Source organism: Sylvia atricapilla, chromosome 2 (genome assembly GCF_009819655.1).
Source record: "Sylvia atricapilla isolate bSylAtr1 chromosome 2, bSylAtr1.pri, whole genome shotgun sequence".
NCBI classification, from domain to species: domain Eukaryota; kingdom Metazoa; phylum Chordata; class Aves; order Passeriformes; family Sylviidae; genus Sylvia; species Sylvia atricapilla.
The window spans coordinates 105,898,656-105,925,196 of NC_089141.1; the positions used below are offsets into that span (position 1 = coordinate 105,898,656).

A 26,541-nucleotide genomic window follows, 5' to 3' on the forward strand; every position below is an offset into this window, starting at 1 on the left:
TACCCAAATAAAAATCACTGTGCCTCAAGCACCTAGATTTGGAAATGAAGGCCATATCAACAGTCTTGAAATAAAATAAATAGAATAACAGAAGTCTTAGCAAGATGAGAAATCAAAGTAAATTTGGAGAAGTAACATGATGGGCTTGGGGGTCTCCTAAAATTCTTGTTGAGCATTTCAGCTGTAGCTTTTATAAAGGCCATGAACAGCAACTGGAAGGACAGCAGGAAAGCCAAAAAGCAAGACTAAAAGCAACACAGCTAAAGTGATTCTTTATCTACAGCACTTCCTAAAGTTTCAAACAAGGTGCAGATCCTGTTTTAACAACAAAAGCAAGGCAAGCACCATACACCTACCTGATTTCACATTGAGCAATGCGACTATGTGATGCACATTAAGTACTGTAAAATACTGCACTCAAGCTGTAGAATCCTAACATAATGGGATTAGAGAGTACTTAATGGGAAGACACATCAATAATGTATCATTATAGATCTGGTACTTCTTAGCATGGCTCCTTTTCAGACTGCTGATGTCTCATGTCTGCTGCAAGGGCTTATATGAGAGGCAAGTTTTGAAAGTAGCAGAGGGTGAGATATTTGGTACTTTAAAAGGAGTGTTTATGTTTTGGGTGCTGTTCCCTGTAAAATATGTTTCTGCTTTATAATGTCTCAGAGCTGTAAATGTCCAAGAATTGACCAAACAGGGTAAACAGAGTTTTAAGGATGAAAACTTCCACTTTCTAACCAATTATCCTTTCATTTCTTTGCTTTGCTTTGGGTACTCATCCCTGACTGAGAAATACATACAAGGGATGCTTTCTCTCTCTGCTGATCAAAGCTGTTTTCTTCTACATGAACCTGCCAAAACCTAGCAACACAGATACTGCAAATCATTTCCCACTCTGTGTAGGTGGGATCATACTCACAAACATCTAATTTCTAGGTGCCACAGGGAGACTATTTTGGACCAAACCACTGAAACAAAATGAAAAACATATAGTTACAGAATCAAGCTGGCTTCACAAGTGGCACAGGACTTACTATTTCTGCCTCAGGCTCATTCAACATTAGGCAAAACTCAGTTGGCAGGCAGTCAGATGGCACAGTTGAGGCATTAATTTACTAATAGAAAGGAACTCACTGCACAGTGCTTTCTTGAGGTTGCCTCTGTGATAGCTGCACCAGAAAAATGGGTTGGATTTGCATTACTTTTTAATGATTCTTTTTCTCACATTTCCAATTTTTTTAAAAATTTATTTTATCAACAGCAAAGGTATTACTGTGCAGGGAAAAGGACCCATTGACGGATCTGTGCTATATTTCTGGTTCCCTTAGAGACTTTGCATGGCCTTTGGCAAGTCAATTTACCTCCTCATCTATAAGGCAAGGTAGTAATAGCACAGCATCTCCCAAAGGTGTTCCATGTTGCCCTAACTTCTGAATAGAAAGTGCTTCATAAATACTAACATCAGCCAATGAAAATGCATAAAAAAATGGAATTTAATGATGGAAGTGCATCTTATTGAAGGCCTGGAAGATGAGCTAGCTTGACTCCTGCAGAAAAGCCAGGCAGAGTCACCAGAGAGAAGCCAGGGAGCCCATTCCCAAGCAGTGGATCTGCAGAGGCTTCTGAGCCCCAAAGGGTGGGTGCAATACCTCTCCTGCCCCTAAGGCACAGGCACTAAAGAGGCACTAAGAATAAATGCGAGTTCTCTAGACTGAAAGGAAGGCATGACCATCTTCTAGGAGAGACAGCAGAGCTGGTGTTTTGCTGTTAACTGGATAAAACTATCCTCTTGCTATGCTGGACTGAAGAACTGAAGCATTAAGGAGATTAACACAAGGCTGGGGATATTTCTTGTCCTGTCCAGCTGTTCTCAGATGGATTTCATTAACTGACCACAGAGTAAAACCCAAAATTTGGCCCCCCAGCTTCAGCAGGATAATATGAAAAAACAAAGCTGAAGAATTACTAGTGTTTCAACAGAGATAGAATGCTGTGATACTAAACCTTCACTGGAAATGTGGTGGCTAGTGATGGATAATTGAGTAGAGCTTTTCACACTTTCCTTGAGACTGACAGCTTGAAGCAAAGGCTCACTGTCTCCTTCTCAGTGCTAGTAACAACATATGGCTAACAGAATTATATTCCATCTCTAAATCTAGATAAAACCATCATATATATGTGCTGTACATTGCATTTAAATATTTTGCTGACAATAGATATTTAAATATTCATAAATATTCAGAATTTATCATCCTTTCTGATTTTTCTTTTCAATTTTTTTTCTGACTACTGCAGACATTCAACATAGTCCAAAGCAGTCAAAATTATTATTTTACAAGAGGAAAAACATGCAAGATTTTAAAATAAGCAGGGGTACTTCTGGCCCATGCAAAGCATACAGAAGAAACTCAATTTTCTGTCATTCTGCAAGGACAGTGCATGCTTACCATCATCATCATCATATGCCATCTTGATAATGATCCTCATTGTCAGTGCCAAAGACTTGAGGGCACAGTCTTTATTCACACAGCTCAAATTGATAAAGCAGCTACTTGTGAACAGTAAAACATTTCCCACAATATTAAATTAAGCAAGATTATCTCAATAGGAGCAACAAAGCAATGATACACATACACACGACAAGCCTCAGCTACTGTGCTTTGATCCAGTAAGATCATTTTCAAGCTCCTAAATGCCTGGATTTGTTTGCAATTGTATTGCAATTAGGTAACTCTTATAAGACAATGAAATGTAAAGCTGAAGAACAAAAACAGCAAAACAAGGCCGATCATACCTGCAGCCCTACCAGTGCTGCTGAATCAGTTACAACTGAATGCTTAATTAGCAATATCCAATTAGAATATTCACTATATTGCAAACAATCAGCTTAAATTCATTAAAATGAATCATACACTAGCTATTATTATATATTAATTGCTCCAATAAACCCCAAGCATTCAAAGGTATTATGAATATATTCAAAATTAAGCTTGCAGCTCTTCTGGATTAAAAAACAGAAAAAACATTGAGTTGTTTCCAGTAATAAAACAAATATTTGAAGCAGAGAAGTTAGGAAAAAATCTACTTTAAAAAGCTCTTTTCTGTTATCCCTATTTTATTTGACATTAATTCCAATTGTATTTGGTAGATTGACCCACAGTCATTTTGGGGCAGAGAAGGCAGCAAGGAAAGAGATTGTAAAAAGGTGTGAAATTAAAACTGAGAAAAGAAAAAAAAACAAATCACAAGACTAAGAAGGGTAATGTTTTATTACAGACAGTGTAATTTGGGCAAGAGGCAGGGTTGGGAGGAGAGTAAGCAAAGAGCTTTACAAGACCCACTGCAGTCTCCCCTGTCACAGGGCTGCTGGGCTACAAAACTGCCAGGGTTTGCTATTTGTTTCCTCATGACATTTTCCTTTATGTCAACAAGTAGGCCAGCTATACAGTTAGTGGATATAAAAGCATTAGCTCCAGTAGAGAACTTTATTTCACCCTTCTTTCAGTCATTTTCCCCGTGGTTGAAATCAGACTCCAGAGGTGCAGTAATGAGCAATAGGGAGGGAAGGAGTACAAAACAGCTTTCACAGGAAGAATTCCATGGCTAAGCCATTGCAAATTTCAGCTGGTTGTACACAGTGTCACATTTTACTGCTCCACATAAATTCTGCTCCTGATTATAACTGGCTCAAAGGGAGTACAGGTTACAGTGATAGAAAGCCCTTTCTGAAAGAAAAGTCAACTGCAACACACCTCAAGGAATTCGGAACAAAACAGCAGCTTTTAAAGGGACAGAGAGACTCCAGCTGGGATCACAGTCTAGAGAGAAAACCCGATTTCATAGACTTTATAGACCAGAAAGGGTTTTTGCAAACTCATTCAAAGAGAAGTTGTACAGAGGCTTAGGACAGAAACAGTCTTCAGAGCTTTCACAGTTTCCCAATTCCCTCTAAGAATATTTGAAACTCTCCTCTCGCAATCCAGCTCTGCCCATGCAAAAACCAGAAGCAGAGAGGCAGAACCCTGTAACTGTGGGCAGGAGAATCTCATGGATGCCTGAGACCACGTGCTTCAAACCAGAAATCCATCACCTAGCAATGAAATTCAAGTGAAGAGCAGCCACGGGCAGCCAGAGTGAGAGCAAGGCCTGTCACTCAGGGCAAGCAGCAGAATAGCAACAAGCTACCACATATAAAAGTGCACTATAGGTAGCATCAAAGAAGACGGGGAGAAGGCAGGTTTCTTCTGCAAGGAGAATTTACAGCACAGATGATAAATCAAAATGAATGCCCCCATTAGTCTCCTATAAGTCAGAGAGGTTCAGGGAAAGGAATATTTGAGAAAGCAGGTTTACAAAAAGGCACAGAGGACATGAACCTTGAAAAAGCAGCTGCTTACTGAAATTTATAGCCTAGAGAATTTCAATAAGTTGTAAATTACATTCCTCATGAGAGACTCAATTGTGCACATATGTATGCAAGATTGAGAGTCACAATGCAAATATACTCCTGTGTATGTACACTAACTTATATGTGCCCCATTGAGCCTGAAGATTTAAAATACACTTCTGCAAAGCTTATGAGGTCTACAATGCCATTAAATGTTCAGAAAGAATATGAAAGCCAGAAAACTACATATCTATTATTCAATCATTTTATAGACTAAATTTTCTCTTCCTTAGATAAGTACCTTCCAGTTCTCCTGCCATGTTAGAAAATATATGCATCTGCTTTGAATAGATATTTAATGAGGTTATTCCTTGTAAAAGAGTATCTGTTTATGTTTACATTGCATTGAATAATTAAATGGCTTGTTATGGAAAAGCACTTAAAAAATCTTTTTAAAGATGAATAGATTTTTCCATATCTTTTCTTCTTAACCTCTTCCAACAAGAGCTATTAAACTTGAACTGCTTGCGCTGCTATGCTGTAGTACATATCTTGTAAGAGAATGCAGATAGGTCGATAATGTAGCTGAAAACCACAAATCTGTAAAGCAGACCAAAGACTGGAAAATTCTCCTTTCTCTATACAAATAATCTTTATGCCTAAACCACCTCCAGAAAACAGGTTAGAGCTGGCCTTCAATCAAACCTGAACTGCACTAACAGGCTTGTAGGGAGGAAAGAGCTCCATTTCATCACTGCCTGAAGTCAGGCTACCTGGGATTAGTGTACAACTAACTGGGGCCTAAATTAAAGTACAACATGACATCAATCTGAAGTTGAAAATAAAATAAACAGAAATTTGACCTACTATACAAAAGAACAATCCTGGGATCCCTATCAACGTGGAGCCATACTGCATTTCCAGTCAATCCTTATGGAAGCAGAATTTCACCTGATTTATTTGGATCTGCCTTTAATAGTTTCTATCAGAGAACACAGAAGTACACAGCAAGCTTGAGATTAACTTCCAACACTGCTGAATTAAAGGAGGCTTTTTGCTGAGTTTAAAAAGGTAGTTTGATCAAGTTAACTACCTCACTGCAGCACTGAACTTACTAGTTCAGTCAATGTAACCTCAGTTACAATGAGGTAGTTAACAAATAAAAGCTAATTGCTTAAAAATTAACTTTTTAACAATTAAAACTTACTAGTAAATGTTCAAGTGAGATGGTAAATTTGAACATATTCACAAGCTCTAGTACATTCCCTAAGATGCACCCTAAAGCTTTAAACACAATCCGACAATCCAAGAGTCTTAGACGTTGTGCTTTCAAGGAATGGGCTCCAAAACCTTCACTCAGAGTGCTCATATTTTAATATTTACCCTACAGATCTTGACAAGAGAACATAACAGCAAACATGAGTCTTAAAAAGCCTTATCTTCTAACCATATTATTTCTAAGATTCAATTAAGATAAATAAAATGCTATTGATGCTGCACCCATGAAGTATCAGCCATTTATGATCTCAAAAAGGCGAGTTACTCCTCAGGCGGTGAGCCACAAATGACCTACATTGTTTATCTCCAAACTGAAGAAGTTCACTATTTTCCATATAGTATTTTCACTCTGCAAAACCTACATTTCCATTTTTTATATGCCTGGAAAAATTGTTAACAGAGGTCTGTTAGTCTCCCCTGGTAAGAATGATCCTAAGAAGTAAGGGAGATCCTATTTTTGATGCTATGCAATTATTTACATGTTTTTCGCCGATATTAAACTTCTCTCACTTCTAGACAGGAGTTCATTAACCTCAAACTAGCTGTATCAATTCATCACCATGTATTTTCAAGTGTCTGGCCACATTCTGGAACAGGAATTATAGGACTAAGAATTGGTTTTATTTAAGATTTCTGCATCATATGTGAGTATATTTAGAAAACAGACAATGCAATTATCAACATAGAGGAGACCTCACACTTCAGAATTATAGACACCAACACAGGAAAATGACCAAAATTCTAATCCACAACATTTACCATGCAATCTTCTCCACAAACAATACATTGCTTGAATGCTAAACTCTTCCAAGGCTGCACTGAGTTCATCACACCTACCACTAATTGGTTATATAATCATTTAAGTAGGATTAGTATCATGATCTGCTGTCAAACCTGACAGCTGGAGATGTGGTTCTGCAAATAAAACACTCATTTACAAAGACTTCTTTAAACCAAGGTGTTTTATGTTCAAGTTTTTCTACAATTAAGTTACAGCTCCATACTCCTTTTTTCAATCTTGAGCCAGTTTAGCTGACATTCACTGCTGCAGCACCATCTGCCCAACTTCCCCCTTGTTTTTCTGAGGGGTCATATTCAGGATCCCAGAAGTTGGTGTATTCTGAGTATGTTAGAGAAATTCATGATGCTGCAATGCCTTGTCTTGCAAGTGTACTTTAGAATTTTTCACCATATTTTTCTAGGTTTTTTTTGGTCACTTGAATAAAATCCACTTCCATTCTTGGAAAGCATTCACATTTTGCCCCTGTGAACTACAGATTCCACAACCCTTACTCTAATTTTTCACGTAGCATTGTTAAAATTATGTTGTCTGATGAAGAGGAAGTCGAGGACACTTCTGTGTAGCACTGGACAGGACACAGGCTTCTCCAGAACCATTCCTGGTATCCTTCAACCAAGATTGCTCCTTCCAACTCAATTCTCCTTGCCCCAAAAGGGGTTTCCACTACTAACATTTGCTAGACTATTAAAAATATATCGCATTCAGAAGCCAACAAGTCCCTTTACCCCTGAAGGTATCATAAAATTGTACAAGGACTTAAAAAGTTGTTACCTCTGCTGCCAATCCTCATCACTCAACACAAGTCTCTGAGTGGAGAATTTCATGGACAGAACACAAAGAAACAGACACTGGTTGACCTTTATTTTTTTCAGCTCTTAGGGTATAAGGAATGTGAGATTTTTTGAGACCCAAAAAGCCCCAGGGATTCAGTGTAGCCAAATTTTAATTGGCAGGGCTTGAAAGAGGGAAAAAAATATAGACCACAGAATCTCACCAGGATAATGGCTTACCCTGCTGAAAGAACAGAGTCTATTTTCCATACTTTTTCCACGTTTTAGGACGTCTTGTCTCCTCTGCAATTTTCTAGCCAGCTAGAAAATGTATTCTACCAGAAAACCCAACATAACTGTCAATGCATCTCAGATAATAGGTGGGGAAAAGAGCCACCAAAATACATACACATGTTCCCAGGTGCTATATTTTCTGTCACAGAGAGGGAGAACAGACCACAGGACTCAGGGCCCATTAGCAGATGAGAGCCAACCTGAGAAGCAAAGCTCAGATCCCCACTCTCCTCTGACCATAGGACCATCACAGTTGTCTGTGACACACAGCAAGAGGGAAATGCTGACAAAAAGCAGCAGCACCTAGAAACAAAATTCTGCAAAAAAACCAAAAAGCTTTGGATCTTTTTATGCCATGCCTTGGTCTCCATTGCAGTGTAGTGCACATCAGGGTTACATGGCTGTATGTAAGATTTTCCCTTGTCTTGATTTATCAACTGGAATACAGAATCCAGAGGGTGGGATGAATGTTTAAGCACACACACCTCCAAGGTACATTCCTAGGCTACAGCTTCCAGCTCTTCATGTCTTTTTATACACACATGCACAAGTGGTTTTTTGCAAATAAACTATGATCAAACTCAGGAAGCAGTTATAATGCAGCTCTACCATTTCCAAGTGGGTCTACAACTTTTAACATAAATCACTTCTTCCACGGTTAACAAAGTGGTCATGATTTTATGGCAGAATTAGAAGAAGCTTCGTCATGAACAGAAATATACATTTCTTACATTCTAATCAACAAACATGGTGTTGACATGGGGCAACCTGCCTATTGTTTAAGCACTCCTTCCTTCAACTCCACTGTTATTTGGTTTGTTAAGCTTGGACAAAGGAAAAAAAAAACAACCTCAAGCTGAACTGGTATTCTTGCCATCAGTGTTATGATTGCAAATTTTGTTTTGAACCACAATTTCATTATAGCTGTATCATATTCCTGACAAAAGCATTTATCAAGATAATGACATTATAAAGCTATATCTCAGAATTACCTGTTAAGCAAAGAATCATGGTCCAGTTGTTCTATCAGGGAATCAATGCTCTATAAATCAAAATGTCTTAATGTACCTTGGAAGACAGGTAAGCCTGACTGACTAAAAGAAGGTAAAGTCTATTCTGTACTGCTTTGTGTTGTTACGGTTTGGGAGGAATTTTTAATTATTTAAACATGTCACTTAATTAGAATTTATATTCTTGTGTTTTGAAGAGTAAAGAGATCATACAGTAATAATTAAGATAGATTCTTATGAATGGATATTAAATCTTGCAAGACACTAATTTTATCCTGAAAGAAAATAAGGCTCTCTTAAGACCCTGCTTCAATTATTGCTTTCAAACATATTCCTGAATATATCAGGATTGCACTAAAGCACAAATCACTGGATTTTCTTTCAGGAAAAAAAGAATCCTAGATATGCTGATCAGCAAAGTCAGTAAAAATATATTCATTTCACAGAAAGCTGAGGTTTGGAACCCAATTCCAAGCATCCCAAGCAACACCATGTGTAGGATATACTATGTGCTATGAAACAACTCAAAGTTAACTTGAGCATTACTTACATAGTGGTGCTATATTTTAGAAGTGATCCTATGTCACTGCCAGAAAACTTTGCTGAACTGAGACAGAAAAACAGCATTCAAGTAAGGCACATACAGATACCAAATGCAAAACTCCTCACTATATAAACTTCAGCTGATTCACGATAAAACACCAGACATGTTTTGTATGCAAAAGGATACATTTCATACACCTGCATTTTCTACTGATTTTGGTAATTGACCCAGAAGTCTCTTGGTTTGTGCTTGAATAGAATATCTTTGAACAAATATATGCATTGAAGAAACAGCTGAATTTAGCACTCAAGCTCTTATGAACAGCAGTAAGTGGATAAACTTCCCACCAGGACAGGGAAAGAAACAGATCAAATCCCAGGCATAATTATATCAAGAAAAGTCAGCTTCCATTCCCTTTTAGTGTATTCAGGCTTATGTACTTTGCTCATCACTTCATTAAATAAGCTGCATATGCACTGAAGTTAAGCCAGTGCAATTTCTGGTTCACAACAACCCTCCAAAGGGATCTCCTCATTCCAGTCACACTCATGGCTGTATGAAAAGCCTACAAAATCACTTTCTACACAGGTAAACTCTTATTTAAAAAAAAAAAAAGGCAGGTTTAATTCCAGTGCTGAGGATGTTTAGCTTTTTAAGTTCTGAAAACAAGAAATATGCCAAGTTGCTCTTTACTTTGACAAGCATTTTGTAAACTGCTGCAAGCAGCATTCTAATTTAATTACAAGAAAATACTTAATAAGAAATCTGAAGTGAAATTAAACTTTTCATTTCTTTCCTGGTTAGAATGCACATATATCACAGACAAATGAGAGACAGAGGAGAACTATTCCCCCCATACATTCACTACCAATTAATTTACATTTTAAGATACTATACCTTTTTCTTCACAACTTTTTGACCTGTCGAGGTAGACGTACCTGGACTATATCCATTCTAGTAATATTACAGTTATATCTTTAGAACTTTTTTTACACTAACGCAGCACTCCAACAGTAGCACTATGTATCACACATTCATGGTGTTATTTACAGGGAATACATTTGTCTATTCTGAGTCCTCATCTCTCCTTTGTTAACACTGCTCTGGCAGGAAAACACAGCCAGAGCATTTGTAACAAGCAAGCCAGCCTCTCCCTTTTCCACTCCTCTCCCTTTCCCACTGACTAGAAAACCCCACCACCCACTACCCTCAGTCACTTGAGGACTACCACATCCCATATTCTCTTTTATGATACAGGATTGTTCACATGGTACTCCTCTTCCAGAAGTGCCAACAGCTATCACCAGATTATTTTGGGATCACTGTCTAGCAATTAGGACTAACATGTCAGGTTAGCCCAGCCTACAGTTCAGGCTGCTGATAGCTGCATGTGTCTGTCTCTGACTGTTGTGGTTTGAAAGCAAAAGAAGTGAGAGGCTCCAAGTCAGAAATACAATTTAATGAGAAGGAAAAAAGGGAAAATAAAATAAATTCAATAATACAAAAAGACCACTGAGAGAGTCAGAATACAAGCTGAGCAGGGTGATGGAAGCAGTCCAGGTGAGGTTGTCTTCCTGAAGCAGTGATCCCATAGAAAGGTCTGGTAGCTCTGGGCCTCTGGAAATCCAGTGGGTGAGGGCTGCCTGTACTGCCCCAAATGCCAGCTTATATCCAGGTGAGAATGTTTGGCTCCTCCCCCTGGGTGAAGCATCTCACAATGGGATGATGAGTCATGCAGTGGGTCCTTGATGGCCCATTAAAGAGGGATAGCTCCCTGAGGGAGCTATCTGTGAGTCATGGCAAGGCATTGATGGGCCATTAACAGAAGGCATCCCAGAGGGAGGGGGCCTGGGAAGAGCCCTGCTCCAACAATTGGGTTCATCAGTTCATGAAGATGGTGATAGAATACATCCTATAACTACAACCCAGGACACTGACAGAGACAGTCTGTGCCTGTGCTTAGGTTGTAACTTCTCTTCCAGGCATTATCAACTTCAGCAAGTTGCATCAAGTTCTACCAAGACCCTCTACTCCATGAGACGGAGCTGTAAAAGCCAAGCTCTTGGGAACCCAAAAGTGGTACCTGCACCCTGAGGAAGGTGCCCCTGCTGAAGCACCCTCTGAAGTCAAGAGAAAGCCTGCTTAGGAGATCAGGTTCAGTCAGGGTGTAACTGGATTTCTTTGATCAGAGAATTACCATCCACATTTGAAATAAAACTCAGGTCCATCTACTTCCTTTACAAGCAGATTAATAGCAGTTAATCAACACTGCAAAGTCAGAGCTGCAACACATCACACTACTAGGGCCAGCTTTTCTCTCACAGTCTGGGAAGAAGAGAGGCTGTGGGGAAGTTTTTTGTTGTATTCTGGTGGTTTGGGGTTTTTTTTGGTTTGTTACTTTTGGTTTGTGTGAGTGCGATCTTTGAGGTTGTTTTCAGTTTGGCATTTGTTTGATTTTTCTTTTTTTTTTTTTTCTCCCTCTCTCCTTTTTGTTTGTTTGGTTTGGTGCTTGGGGTCTTCTTAACACTTAAAATCACAGATTCTCTGCAGACCTTTATGGAGTAGAAGAGTCCCTATAAGTCCCTATCATGGCAAGTAGATGCAAGGGATCTCAAGCTTAGCTAAATGCGAGCTTCTTGTGCCAGGACTGCAATTCTTTACTGAATTTTCCTTTTCTTACTTAAAGAAGAGCTTTACTTTTCTTACTTAAAGAACATTTGCCTCTTCAGAAGAGAGTTATTTCAGTTTCATATGGAATGAAGAATCCTTCTCTCTGCTATCAGTAGAAGAGTACTCATGAAAGACAAAGCACAAGTTTGAAATATTAATACCTCTGTAGTTTGATTAATATCACCTTATCTGTTTAGGATTGTAGATTGTACAACATTTTGGAACAAAAAGCATTAAAGTCATCTTTCATAACAAAGTTAGAATTTCACAGTGTTTATTCAGATTGATACTTAAAAACCTCCTTTATTATAACCTATGCAACGAATAATTTGCAAATTAGTTACATGAAATTAATAGCTTAAAACCTGGAATTATTCAAACTTGTAGCAGCTACAAGAGATGAAAAGTGTTAATATTAATTAAGAAGAAACAATTGTTTTAAAGAGTCTCGCCACAAAAATGCAGTACCTAAATATAAACTCAGGATCTTTTAAAACTACTCTAGATTTGCAGAAGGTTTAAACTCTTCCTGGCGAGTGCTTACATTTTGAATATGAATTAGTTGTTTGACTGCAGGAGTCATGAGTCTATGCACTATACCTTCTCTTCTTTCCCACAACAGAAGATTGAAATCCTGACATGCCACTTCACTAAGAACTTTCCAGCAGAATATTTTGCATAAGTCTAAATGAGTCATTCAGGGGATTTTTTTAAAGAGATAATTTCTAAGGAGGGGAAAAAAATCTACTGTAGTTGATTTTTTTCCCCCAAAGTATCCTGAGGGAGTTTATATTAAGAGTTTAAAGAATGAAACTGACTTTGGTATTCCATTCCCAGTTGCTAATTTATTATGTGGAGGAAGTCACATGAGCCTTGAAAGAAATCTTGATGAAAAGGGATCTGTCTCAGCTGCATGTGGTTTAATTGACTTAGTCTTGCAGGAAGAATGCATTAGTATTATCTATGCCTCTGTTTAACTATCAGCCAAATGGCAATCATCATGATGAATTAATTTTCTACTCTGCCATGCAAATCACTCCATTTGTGGACTCACTTCTCTGTTTAGCAGGACACCTGGTTAAAATCCATAGACCACAGTTCTAGACAAGGTCATTGAAATAATTCAGCAGAAAGATTGCCTAAGGGCCACCACTTTTACCTTTCGGGTTACATTAAAATAAATATTTTTTTAGGATTTTTTTTCTCCAGGAAGGCAGGACAAGTTAAGCAACTTTTACTGTGGGCCACAATATCCAATTAGCACTCAGTATTTTTTTATTAATCTCTAATGAACCAAATTCTCTCTTGACTGCTTTCAGAGTCTGGACCTGCATGAACTCACCTCAACAGAAGCAGCCTCAGGTTACACCCAGCCTGCACAGCTCTGATTAAACCAGCATGCAGATGCTGCAAAGATAGCAAATTTTGGTGCAGTGTCACCAGGCCTCAATCTGTAGCTCTTTCCTATACTACTGATGATTTTGGAGCTATGAAAAAAAACAGAAAACAGCCATCATCTCAGAGGACAGGGCATCTTCCAACACTACTGCTGCCATCATTGCTGTTGCCAGCCAAAGAAGGAGGAAAAATTATGACTGAATTAATATAAATTTAGCAAGTCCAGTATGGATTGGGAAGTAGACCAGAAAGTTTCTTCACACAGTAGAAATTTCCTTCACCCATCTGTTGGGTGCAAGAATCCATGGGGAAAGAATCTCAAAAAAGCAGCAAGTCCTCTGCAGTTTCCCACATTTCCAGCAAACTGGGGTCCAGTGACACTTTTGCAGAGCTTCGAGATAATGAAATGATAATTGTTTAAATCCACAACAACCAGAAATTGTTCTGAGAAGGCAGCAGTATTCAGCTGAAGAATATTTTGCAAGTGCACATTGCCAATCCTTAGTTATTTCCCTCTAGCGCTCAGCAAAACATTACACTTGAGATAAAAGGGGAAAGATCACACAAAGCCTAATTGAATTAGCTTAATTATTGTGCGTGGGGAAAAAAACACAGAAACAAAAGTGCTGTAGAGAAGATTTTGTTTTCCCAGCTGCCAGTATTTTTCAGGAACATATGGGATTACTGTGATGCTAGATAACCAAAAGATGGGATGCCCCTACAGTCAGAAGGCACACTTGGGACTAAAGAAATAGGTTCAGGTCATAGGCGTAGAATCACAGAAGTTTACATTTCACACTTTAAAGGCCATCTGCAAGGCTGAAGCCAGTTCCTGGAGATTGTTCATGGCAGACAAGGGCTATCAAGAACTTAAATTTATTACACAAGTTTTTTTATGCTAATCTACTTCCACTGATAAAGTGGAAATGCCATAAAGATCTGTTTGTAAACAATCTGATAAATTCCAAACACCAAAATAGCAAGTTTTCCTTTACATTAAAGAAAATGAGAACAGCAGACTTCATCATAAAGCAAAACGTTTACATGATAAAATCATTAAATCATAGTAAAATAATAGTTTTTGCTTCGATGATTACTTGTTATTACATTACCATACAAGTAAGCTGGAAGCTTATTTGGGATCACTGTGACTTAGTGAAAACTTCTGGATGAACTTTCTTTACAGGTCCTCCTCTCCTACATGATTATCTCAAATTTAGGTAGAACACAGTGTTTGGGCAGAGGATGATATATACTGCACGTTTTGGGGTTTTTTTTATTCCTTGTATAACAAGGTGGAAATGAAAATTCCTAAGCAGGGCAAACACCCTTAATAATTTGATTAGTGCACTTCCTCTTTGATAAGGACTTCATACACTGGTTGAACAAAAGGTAGAAGCAGCTTTTGAAAGCTACAAATTATATAACTTGCTTTAGTTCATCTATATACTTCTGTACAATTCAACCATTCTTCTAAACAATAAATTAGTTATACAGTGCATTATCTCGCTAATAAACAGGTTGATATTTCAAAATTAGGATCCAATCTATGGCTTCAATAGCCAAGCCAAAGTGCTCTTTAAAAGCAGTCCAGCAACCACTTCCAAGACTCTTTGCAGATAATACTATTTAGGTATCTGATTGCATCCTGCAGCATAATTCAATCACATTGTGTTCTTGATACCAATCACACAGGATAAGGACAACAAAAAACTAACCTTGACATTCAGTATAATATTTGCCAGGTTGCACAAAGCAACACATCACTAAAAGAGTTGCAGATATAAGAGGTGGGACTTTACTCAAAGTAATTGCAGAAATTCAACAATGGATGGGGCATCACAGAGAGACACTGGTACCATGGTAGGAGATATTTTAGCTTTTTCAAGGAAGATACTTGTACTTCAAAATTACCTAATACCAGGACAGGGGGTTTTCCCCCCTCACTGCTGATAACGACAAACAAGTCACCATGTCATTCAAGTCAGTGAATTAGTCTTAACCTAAAGAGAGGAAGAAACAGTGTTTAATTAAATTGTGCCAATCAGAGATTCATATTGCAGGAGACCACTTTATGAAATGTGATCACTAACTGAAAATCCATTACCTTTAGCATCCAATGGATATATAGTTAATGATGAGATGTGAACACTTACCCACGTGACACACAGTACACACCAACACACTTGCACTCAACCAGCTAAAAAGATAAGTGTTTGCAGATGCTGAAGGTCTACAGCTAGTTTCAAGACACATAGTATTTCTTTAGATCTACATTTGAAACAGCAGAACTTCTTAGCATACAAAAATACTGTTGTCAAGGCAACAGTATACATAAGGCAGGCAATTAAAAACACAGATATTTAAAGAGAAAGCTATTTAATTTAGTATCTTAAATAAACTGCTGCTTGGATGACCTTTTACCATTGAAATGAAATTAAATAGAAATGCTTACTTTTGATCAGAGACTGCATCTTCACAGGATATAAGTTTTGAGACATTTCGGTAACACCTTTCAGAGTGATTTTCATCCCCCTCCAGTTCTCCTCAGACTGAAATGACTAAGTAACAGAAGCTGCAAGTGATCAGCACTTGTGAACATACCAGATCCTATGCTTTTTAAATCCTTAAATAGGCAGGAGGGAGGAAAAAAATCCACCTAACTACCCAAAAGTCAATTTTTGATTCTACAGAGTAAGCCATTTGCTCCACTACAATGAGCAGATTATACACTGGATAGTTAGGTCCTCATTTGGATAAAAACAAATGCCGCCTGTCAAGTATAATAGAAATACCGCAAAATAAGAGAAAACCAAAACAAGATTAAGTTTTAATTAAGCAAGAGAAACATACATAATCTAATTTTATCTGGAAAAAAATTCCAAAAGATTGATTGGAGTACAGGAGTTTAAAGCACATAATGAAGCCCAGAAGTCAAGAAAAACTTTATTTCCCTGATTAAATTATTTTACCCATCTAAACCAAATATTAAAAAATCACCTTCTACACAGACACCTTCGCATGCTGTGACTATAAACATTACAAAAAAATTCTAGTTCATTCTGCTTATTAGATCCAGCTAATCCATGTCCAGAAGTGGGATGAAGTACAGGAGGATATTACTATCACATCACTAGCAGCTTTTGTCCCACTATTGCTTTGCAAGCTACAAGTGTCCCACAAAACCATGGATGAATTGGCAAGGCCACAAATTAGTCTGAACAATTTATATCCACATTTGAATTCTGTTGCATCAGCAGAGGGGTTTCTTTTTTTCCTTTAAGCAAAATTATAATATATCCGTAAAGGCCCAACTTCTGTGTGTAAAATATTCATGTATAAATATTTATTTTGACACATGCATTGCGACCCTGTACTTTCCCCTTATGAAGTAGCTTCACTCAGCCCCTAAAGCCTTTTTGGACAAGAGCCACAATTCCTCCCACACGTTGCACTTTAGGAATAGAGACAAGTACGTCCAAGTCCCCCGTCCCTGCGAGCTCCAGTTGTGACTGAGCAGAGCCAAGTCCCCGCTTCAGCAGCGAGGATTATTTCCGAAGGGGATCCAAGGCTTTGCAGCCGGAGCAGCAATGCCACACCAGCATCCACCGGAGCCGATACGCCCAGCGGCGCTCCGGGAATGCCGTGTCACTGTGTCACCGCAGGCAGCAGCCCCGGGGCACGGAACGCCGTGTGCCAGCATCCTCGGCAGGAGAGCCCTGCCGCCACACGGGGCTCCTCTCATCAGCAATCCCCCGGAGTCACCGCACACACTCGGCCATGCAGATACAGCTGTCAATTCGTTTGTTTTCTCAGCAGCGCTAACATCCCTCTGCCATCACTTCAGCCAGAGCACACCCTCTGCTGTTCCCCGGGCACTGAGCAACCCAGGGAACTCCCTCAGGTCTCGGGATGCTTGAGGGAGAAGAACCCACTCCAGTTATCCAGGCTGGGATACACAATAACAGCTCTGGTCACCTACAGCTTACACATCAATGAAACTCGTGGCGGGCAGAGGGAGCAAAGAAGAGAATAAAAAGGGCAACCACCATTATAAATCTATTTAACTGCTTTTATCACCACTGCACGTTGTAGCTTTACCTTTTAATGGCAATTAAGTACGAAAGAAAAGCAAACATATATTCTAGAAACTCGGTTAACGCTGCTTAGTGCCAATTCCTAACGATTGCTTTGTTATGCTGTATATAAAGAACAAAATAGTTGTCTTCTAGTCAGAACTTCAAGTCATGCAACTTAACAGAAGGCAATGTGGGTGAGAGAAAGTCCTCACTCAAACCCTAAGCCACACCAAATCATTTTTCTAAGCAGTCATCAAGTTAAAACAGCAGCTTACTCCAGATCTGCATAATTTTGTGCTATAAGTTAAGAACAAATGAGGTCTTAAGCACTTTTCTGAAGGCTGCATGTGAACTGAAGAAATTAGAGGGCTTTGTGTTGCTAATCATGACTACAGTTACTAAGTTCTGAAACAGTAATAAAATCTAAATCTTCATTAAATTTATGAGAAAGTATTTATGGCATGCAGATTTCTTTTTACTGCATAAAACCACTCACTCTCATCTTTGGGTTGCATTTACTTTTTTTTTTTTTTTTTCCTTAAGTGTTCTTTCAACATAGCAAGCATGCAAATGCATTTGAGACTTGATGGTGCTATTTAACTGTACAGCCAGGAAAGGCATTCTGAGAAATGGAAACCACATGCTCTTCAGAGAAATTAAATCACAAAGATAAGTCTTTTTTAAGCTCTGCAACATCCATGTCCCAAGGCATGGTCTCCATGTGTTGAACAAACATGACATCAAGTACAATACATAAGAGAGTCACACTTACTAGAGTGGCATGCTTATTAGTGGTTTGGAAAGTGACAGTAGCTTGTAACATCCACATTTGCAGTTGTTTTTTACTGTCTCTTTGCTAATACTATCTCAGCAGCTCACTGGAGCAATTTCAGCTCAAGACCTGGATGGATTCTGGTTTAACACCATTATTTTAAGGATTGCCAGTGCCCCTGCACAGGGAAAAAAAGAGTGCTCAGCCTTAGTCTTGCACCACAAAGGAACAGCATAGTCCATCAGGTTCAACATAGTCCATCAGTTTGGATGGCAGGTATTAAACTGAAGAGCCAGGGTAACACAAATGAATACCATTGTGGCCAGAAGGGACCATAAGATAAATGACTGGACTGATGTTTTACAACAGGCTCTTACATGCTGAATCCAGTAACCTACATTTGAATAAAGGTAACCTTATATAAAAGTACTAAATGCTGGACCAAGCACCTCTCGATATAGAGGATCTATCCCCAGAAGTTAATAATCTTCTCTGTGCAAAGTATCAGATATTTTAAATTTATTAGCTTTGACTTCTCCTTCCTTATTCTCCTCCCCTAGTAGGCATTCAGCATACAGGATTTTCTAGCCATGAATATATTCAAAGCAATAAAGTTACTTCTGCAACATCTCAAAAAGGGCTTAAAACAAATCATTGGCAAAGCTCCATTGACATTCCCCTTGGATATCAGGTTTTGTGGATATTTTCCAGCACATTTCCCATAGTAGAATCAGCACGGCCATACCCAAGAGTCAAAAATAAACTTTCCTACACTCATTTCCCTATGCCATCACATGAGGAGGACATGCTGAACAGAGCCCTTGCAGTAGCCACTAAATTCTTCCCTCCCTCTGGCAGCACAGCTTACATTCCTCACCCCTAAGCTCTGCGTACGTGTGAATCCTCCTCAAACCTAGGCAACTCAAGTCATTCTGCATGAGTAAGAAATGATAAATTAGTGTCAGAGCTTGAAATTATCCCCATAGAGGTGCAACAAGGAAAACCCAATTTTGTTACAATTGGTAACTTCTGCAATGCAACAGTTTTGTGTATTTCAAACTACTTAGTAAGTATTTTACTGTTGGTGCTATTTTTGTGTATGTTGTAACACACTGCAAGAAATCACTTGGTCAATGAAATTTGTACATCAAGAATATTTGACAGAGCCTGCTTTTTAAAATTTTGTCCTTACAGAAAGGGAATCCTCATTACTTTTTTCATTTATTTTACTTTGAACTGACAGCAGGATGCCAAATTAATGCTATCTACATCAGCCACTCATCTTAATCAAATACTGGTGCTATGAGCTTTTGAATACGACCTTAAATCTGCAAGTGTAGAATATCTTGATATGGCAAATACAGCAACATATTCTACCCTATCTTTTCTCTGATTTCATGGGAAGACATGACCTGCACCTGCCAAAGGCCAAACTTCCTATCTAGGAGCTGTCAAAAAGCAGCAGACCTTTGAAGCATGAAATTAATATAAACACAGTGGAAAACAAGTGGGATACAATCTCTTTTAAAGCCCAGCCAGTACCTGCTGCACTAAATCTCCATGAGCTTGCTACACTATCTTCATGTTCAGTCACCAAGATCTTCCTTACTATGTCCCAAAATCTTTTCTAGAAGATTTTAGAAAGGTGCAAGTGTGTTTATGATTATGCTGTGCCAGCATTTCACTTTTGAGAACCTCTCCTAAAACTTCTGACTCAAATCCGTTCAAGAATGCATAGCCAAACAGAGAATCCCAACTCCGGAAATGCCTTACCTAGGTCATAAGCTACAGAAAAACCCCAACCCAAAATGAACCCATCATGAGGTTTTAAACACCATCTCACCAAGTTCTTCTCAGTTTGCTTCTGCCAACAGCTGTGTTAATTTGTTGTTCATTACTGTTTCCCAAATCCATAGTCAGATTTTAAGCAATTTGAAGTTGGATAATAACAACAAAAGATAAGCAGAGTAAGAGATCACTGTGGGGTATACCACAAAAAAAAAAAAAAAAAAAAAAAAAACAAACCACAAAAAACCAAAAAAACAAACACGCATACCTGTGATGAACGTTACCATGGAAATTGAATTTCCTTATCTCTCCAGGCTTATAAACATCTGGGGCAATTGTATGATTCTTAAACTGATTCTGTTTCTTACTCATCATAGATAATACACCAGGGAATTTTGCCAAATTAAGAAGCACAAATGTTTGCTCCATGTCTACTGTTAAACGTCTAAATTCTAATACTACTTCATAGCAAGAAACTTGAAAAACCTTTTAAAGCCATTTGAGATCTTACACTTATTATGATGCAACTAACATATTGCCACTGAAGTTGATCTGGAGGCAGGCTTTCCAAGTGAACCAAGAGCATAAGGGGTAATTAGGAAATGCATAGGCAACATTTCCTGTCTAGCTTTTCAGAGAGCGTCTGTTCTCAATTATGAATTTTTAAAGTGGGAAATCAAACTGAACATTGAAAGTAATTATGAGCTATAGGGGAAAAGAAGTAGGAAGAAAGCACTCAGTTCAGAGTTGTAAGCATCTAGCAGTAAAGTTACAGCCTTCAACTTCACCTCCTGAAAATTACACGGACCAGAAGATTTTTTTTTTTAGTCTTCAAGTTCTCTCATCTCCAAATACTTCATTATACACTAATGGGGAAAGCCTTTAAATGAAGGGGGCTTTTCTCTATGCTGCACTCAGTGTGCATCTAATATCCCCTAAACCATAAGTGAGCTAAGTATGGAACAGGGAACACATGCAGCTATAAGAGGTAACACACCCAGCCTAACCAGGAATGACTATGGAGACAGCTCACCAGACACTTATTTCACATTCTCATGGGGCAGAAACCCAGCTAAAAAACATGCTACAGAAGCCAAAAGAAGGTCTTGAGAGGGAAAAAAAAAAAAAATTAAACAGCCATCTAATTCTTCACCACTTCCTACACCCCACAGGCAATACGCATCCTTTTAACTGCCAAACTGAAGGAGAAACAGTTATTAGGAGAAGAAACAGTAGGATGATAACAATAGAAAAAACCAGATCTTCAGGAACAGTATCCCTGAGACTTTAGTGGGAAAGCAGCAAATTCTACTGCAAAAGTGTCTTTACACTACCAGAGTAAAAGCTTACCACAAAAATCATAAGTTCTACTTACTACCACCCAAACACTTCAAGAGTAAAATTTCCACACCAGTCCTAATTACTCCATAACACATCACTAGTGTTTTGTTGCTGTTCTTCACAAGTACTAAAGAGATTGTTTTTAAAAAGTCATTTAACCGCCTAAGGACATCAGTATTTTAAAGCTTCTTTACTGGGCAAGTACATACAGCCTAGAGAAGAGTTAAATTAACTCGTAGCTCCACACGCACTTGCGCTGCAAATGAGTAAATGCTGAATGGTCTATAAATACCTTTACTACCGCGGATTTGGTTTCTTTCCAGGACAAGGGAAAAAAAAAAAAAAAAAAAAAAAAAAAAAAAAAGGCCCAGGCACCTGAAACTTTATCCTCTGGGGGAGCCTTACAGCTGTTCCCATTTACAGCTTTAACGACACAAGCGGCACAAGCGCAGCCCAAGGCAGGGGACGCCGTGGGAACCCGCACGGCGACACTCCTCTGTCGGGACACGGCCACGAGCGTCGCGCCGCGATGCGCGATTCTCCCAGCGAGACAGAACCCCTTCCTTCCCCGCCGCACAGCCAAAGGAAAAGTTCAGCTAACGCAAAAAGTAATTCCGCCAAGCGCTGGCAAAGAGAACTCCCGGGCTCCGGGGCTGCGCGGGGACCCCCGGCGGCCGCGGGAGGAGGAGCGGAGCGGCGCGGTGCCTACCCGAGCGGCTGCGGATGACAGCGCGGAACTCATCGGCGGCCCCTTCGCTGCCGGCAGCGGGGCACAGGCGTCCCGGCTCGGCCATGCCCGAGGAGCTGCCCAGGGAGGCGGGGGAGCGATGCTGGAGGGGCCGGGCCGGGCCAGGTGTGGAGCGGCGCCGCCCGCCCTGAAATAGCGCCGGGGCGGCTCCGGCCCCCGCCCCCGCGGAGATGGAGAGGCGCAGCGAGCCAGCCAAGGCCCCCCGGCACAGCGAGGGGCCGGACGGCACGGAGCCACCCTGTCCCTGGCAGCGGCCGGCTTCCAACTTTTCTGGGGGAGGATCCGCTCAGCCGCACGTCGCCGCGGCCCCGGGCAGCTCTCGCCGACCCGGCAGAGGGGTCGGGGCAGCCGGGGGTGCCCCAGAGCCTGCAGAGCTCTGCCGCAGGGATCGAGGGACAAAGGCACAAAGGTTTGTCTTCTGCTCCCTCTTGGGCAGTTCATCCTCCGAGGGGCGAAGGGCCTGAGTGCCTCGTCCGGTGGCACTGCTCCAAAGCCACCCGAGTGGCAGCTTGTTGGCACCTGCAGGCTGGTCAAATCGCTCATACTTTTTCAGGAAAGCGGGACAGAGGAAAACATTTCTTCTTGTGTTTAATGCAGGAAAGGCGCATCTTTGTCCCCTCACACTGCAGTCAAGGGACAGAACGCTTCCCGCTGGCACCGCTTCCTTGCAACCTTCCATTAAGTGTCAATCTGGATGGCTGCCTCCAGCCCACCATTATTCCTTTCCCCTCAATTTTCCCTCCATACCAACTTTCAGGACTTGCCTTTTATGCTGTTTCCCTCATCTCTCCAGGCCCCCAAGCAGATTGCATCACCTCATGAGGAAAGTAGGCAGAGGAAATAAGTGTTCTTGAATGTATTTAAACATCCTCTCTCTTTACAAGAGAAATCCAAGCTCTTAAAAGCTGCACCTTAAAATACAGACAAGCAGAGAATCACCTTTTTTTTCCTAGTTTATAGGACAAAAATGTAGTGTATTTGATATAAATGTAGCCTAGCGGCTTCTCAGCTTTAACACCAATTCATAGATAATTCATAAACATATATAGAGGTACAGGAAATTAAGGATAAGCTGTAGAAAGGATGTATGCCTTCACTTGTATTTGTGTAGATAAAGGACTTGCATCTCTTCATGTATTCCAGAGTATATCAGAAGAAATGTACTCCTTTGAAGATAACAGAGTTAAACAGAATAGAACTAGGTAAGAAAACCAGGTCAGACACAATGAACAATTAGAGGAAAACTCTACAGGCAGCAAAGCATGTGGTGGTAGATTCTGGGGAAAGTGGCTTGTTCCCATGTGAAGCAGTGGGACACACCCTCCACACAGGGGGGGTCTGGTGACTGGGTTCTGCCCTCCTGTTGTTCATAAAGAGTTTTAATAGATTAAGTAGATGAGAAGTTTTTTCATTATCTGATAATTCCAAAAGTATCTTTAAGGTTTGTTTGAGTTGAGCAGTATTCCTTATTTCAATAAAGTGAGTGGGAAAAGAATGAAGTATTGCCAGCCTTAAATACTAAAAAAGCATTACTCAGAAAATGCATGAAATTGTCCTTGGATTATTCAGGGGAGAGATATCATATTTCTTTGTCCGTATTCCCATTTTCAGTTCCCTCTGGTTGCCCCTGGTGTGTGCCAACTCTCTCAAACTTCCAGTGATGCAATTTTGGCTCCCACCACAGGGGTTCCTGCTAGAAAACCTGTCTGAGATCAAATTGCAGGCTGGGTTACACCAGCTAGTGAGGAGAGCCTGTAGTTTCTCCTCCAGTATTACCACTCTGTTTAGTAGCCTGTTATCGCCCACTGCCAAGTTTTTCCCAAGCTATCAGCTAGTCTCCCAGTTCCACGGCAATCCAGACATTCGGTAATTCGTGTCTGTCTCCTGATGTCTTCGTTTCTCAGCCTCTGCCTCTCCTTTTTAAGCTGACTTGTTTTTTGCATTCTGGTGCTTTGGGGAAGGTGGCAGTTCCATCACGCCTTCCCCTCCCCCATAACATGCACAGCATTACAGAATTTAAAATGGGATTCATGCACTTCTCAACAGCTGATCCAGAGCCTCCCATACATTCTGTTCTGTCTTTTAAGCCCATGTGGGGAGACGGTATAGCTGCTTCCCTCTTCTTATTCCAGCTCTTCTTGTGCCTGTTCCTGAGGCAAACATGTAGGGTAGATAATTTAACCTCATTTTGGCCAAGTTGTGATCACTGTTCTTCCATAACAGCAATGTAAAAGGGAGGCAATCAGGATAGAGACAAAAATTTCATGGCTGACACTTGTGACTCCAGACTGCCTGTATCAGTGGCCAAAATCTCTTTACTGTGATTTGACAACAGGAAGAACACTATCTTATAAGCATATATGCCAATATTCAGCATTTAAGAACACATTCTTGAATGCTGGGTCGGTTCTACTTCGTTTTAGGGACCCAGTAAGTCTGTATGCAGATTTTCAATGCTACAAGTCTCAACAGATGTGACCGACTTTATGAGCAGGCATAGTCCCTTAGTGTTCAGTACTTCACATTTTGGGGTTAAGCAAAAATTCTTCTTCCCAGTTCTGCAAACACTACCTACATATATATCTACACACACACATATGTATGTTTGCAGCACCACTGTTGGTTGAGTTCAGGGAGTCTCCGGCAAGAATTCCCTGCTTTTCCTGAATTACAGTTGTTATCATTCTGCTTAAGGGTCTTGCTTCCCGACAAACAGGAATCCTGTTTGAGACAGATCTGGTCTCCAGGAAGCTAATCTAATCACAAAACTTTCTGAAGTATTTAAACTTCTGAAGTCAAAATCAAGGTAAGATACATATATTACATTCTTTTGATAAAGTTATTCCATCATGTAAATCAGGGGGGAAAAAGAAAGGTTTTATATACCTCTTTCCCAGAACAATTCTTCTATTCATGAAGAGGGATTTCTGTTGAGGCCCCTAAATGTCACAGTAAATGTCTTCATCATGCAACAGCCAAATAGTGATGAGATCAGTTTGTGACACTGTCTAATCATGTAGAATCCCTGCATCTAAAATTCTCCCTGATTTCACCAACAGTATGTGTCTGTTTTAGGCTCAGATGCAGAGAACTCTTAGATCACATTGGTACCTGTAGCAATGCAAAATCTGTATTCAACACAGTCTGTGAATTTTGAAATAAGTCACTTTAAACCTTACTGGAAACCACTATTCCCAAAGCTTAGTAACATATTGTATGCTTAAAAGAAGAAAAAGCCCCGCCCCCGGAACAAGCAACAGGAGTAATTGGCTGGTTTTGATAGTGAATATTTGAAGTGTAACTTTTAAAGTCATTCTCTGGGATGCATATGTGTGTGTACATGTACTTACATGTGTGTATGTATGGTCATGTAAAATGTGCATTGTTTGTTGCTTAAGGATGAAGAGCATATGGTCAGGATGAATGATGCTAAACAAGAACTGGCAACTTGTGCTAGTCAGTTCTTGTCCCAGAAAACAAGTTCCACTCAGTTTATAGTCACCATGGAAAATCTTACACTGTGTTTCTAATGTATGCTCTTGAAATTTTTTAGTTAGATTTTTAAAGCTCAGGCAGGTTAATTAAAATACTAGGGAGGTCTTCAGCTAGAAATTACATTTTAGGATGAACAATATATTTTAATGGGTATGTGACAATTATTAAAAGTCCATTTCAGCAAATCATTGACTTAATAATAGACTCAAACGTGATAAGTCTGAGGTTGGATGTTCTGAGTGATAGATTAGCTATCCTTAAAGGCATCTGTATGATTTGATTCCATTTAAATATACTGATCTTTTTTTAGATGCATGTTTAAAGGCAGACGTTGCTAGTCATGTTGAGGCAGCTGCTTATTGTCAGCTACAAGCTGAAACATTTGCTTGTTCAAAATTAGACTTAACTCATAATTTTCATTACTATAAACAATCTAATAAATATTAAAATAGACCAAAAGATTATATGGAAAGTTGTCCCAGTTTTCAGGTCGGTAATCCTATTCCTTGGCAAGAAAGGTCTAAAACTTTAGGAGAAAATTTAACATTCTGGATCAAAATCTTTTTTAAATCATACAAAACCATGCATGCCTTTTCCAGGAGGTCATGTTACATTTTGGCTTTGCCAGGCCATTTGTGATGCATCAGAAATATTTCCACAGCTTGATTAATCTAGGTAAGGCAGCTGTTTGTAAAAGTCTACCAAAACACCTTCCTTCCTGAAAAAAGAAGTGATTTATCCTAACCACAGTGAATGGCCTATCCTATATTAAAGCCAGTTTTCTTGGCTATGTAGGATTTTGATTCTCATATTATCTTTTAATTATTCTATAAATCAAAATGAATAAACAGTCAAAAAAGTACATAAAAGCTTTCCTTGTGATAATTTATGCTTTAAAAGGAAGGCTTTGAAACAAAAAGGAAGTATGACTGTGCCACAGACTTCATCTGCCCTAACTAATTTATGGCAACTCCCCCAGCTAACAAGAATCACATGGTGTAAATGGAAAATGAGCCTCTACTGGTATTGAGAATAAAGAGGTAATTTATTTCCATCTTTCAGAAGTGCTATTCAAAACTGCATATAGGCTTTTGTCACAGCTGATTAAAAAACTTGAGTTTCATCTTAGAATTAGTTTTATAATCTATTCAAGCAA

The 26,541-nt window shown here is 39.5% G+C and overlaps 1 long non-coding RNA gene across 1 annotated transcript; it reads right to left on the reverse strand.

The window, feature by feature from the left end:
* Positions 1-22,731: 22,731 nt before the first annotated feature.
* On the reverse strand, positions 22,732-25,119 carry LOC136374657 (uncharacterized). Its single transcript, XR_010745944.1, has 2 exons — positions 24,777-25,119; positions 22,732-24,040 (listed from the first exon to the last, which is right to left on the reverse strand). It is a non-coding gene; the product is annotated as an uncharacterized lncRNA (long non-coding RNA).
* Positions 25,120-26,541: the final 1,422 nt, after the last annotated feature.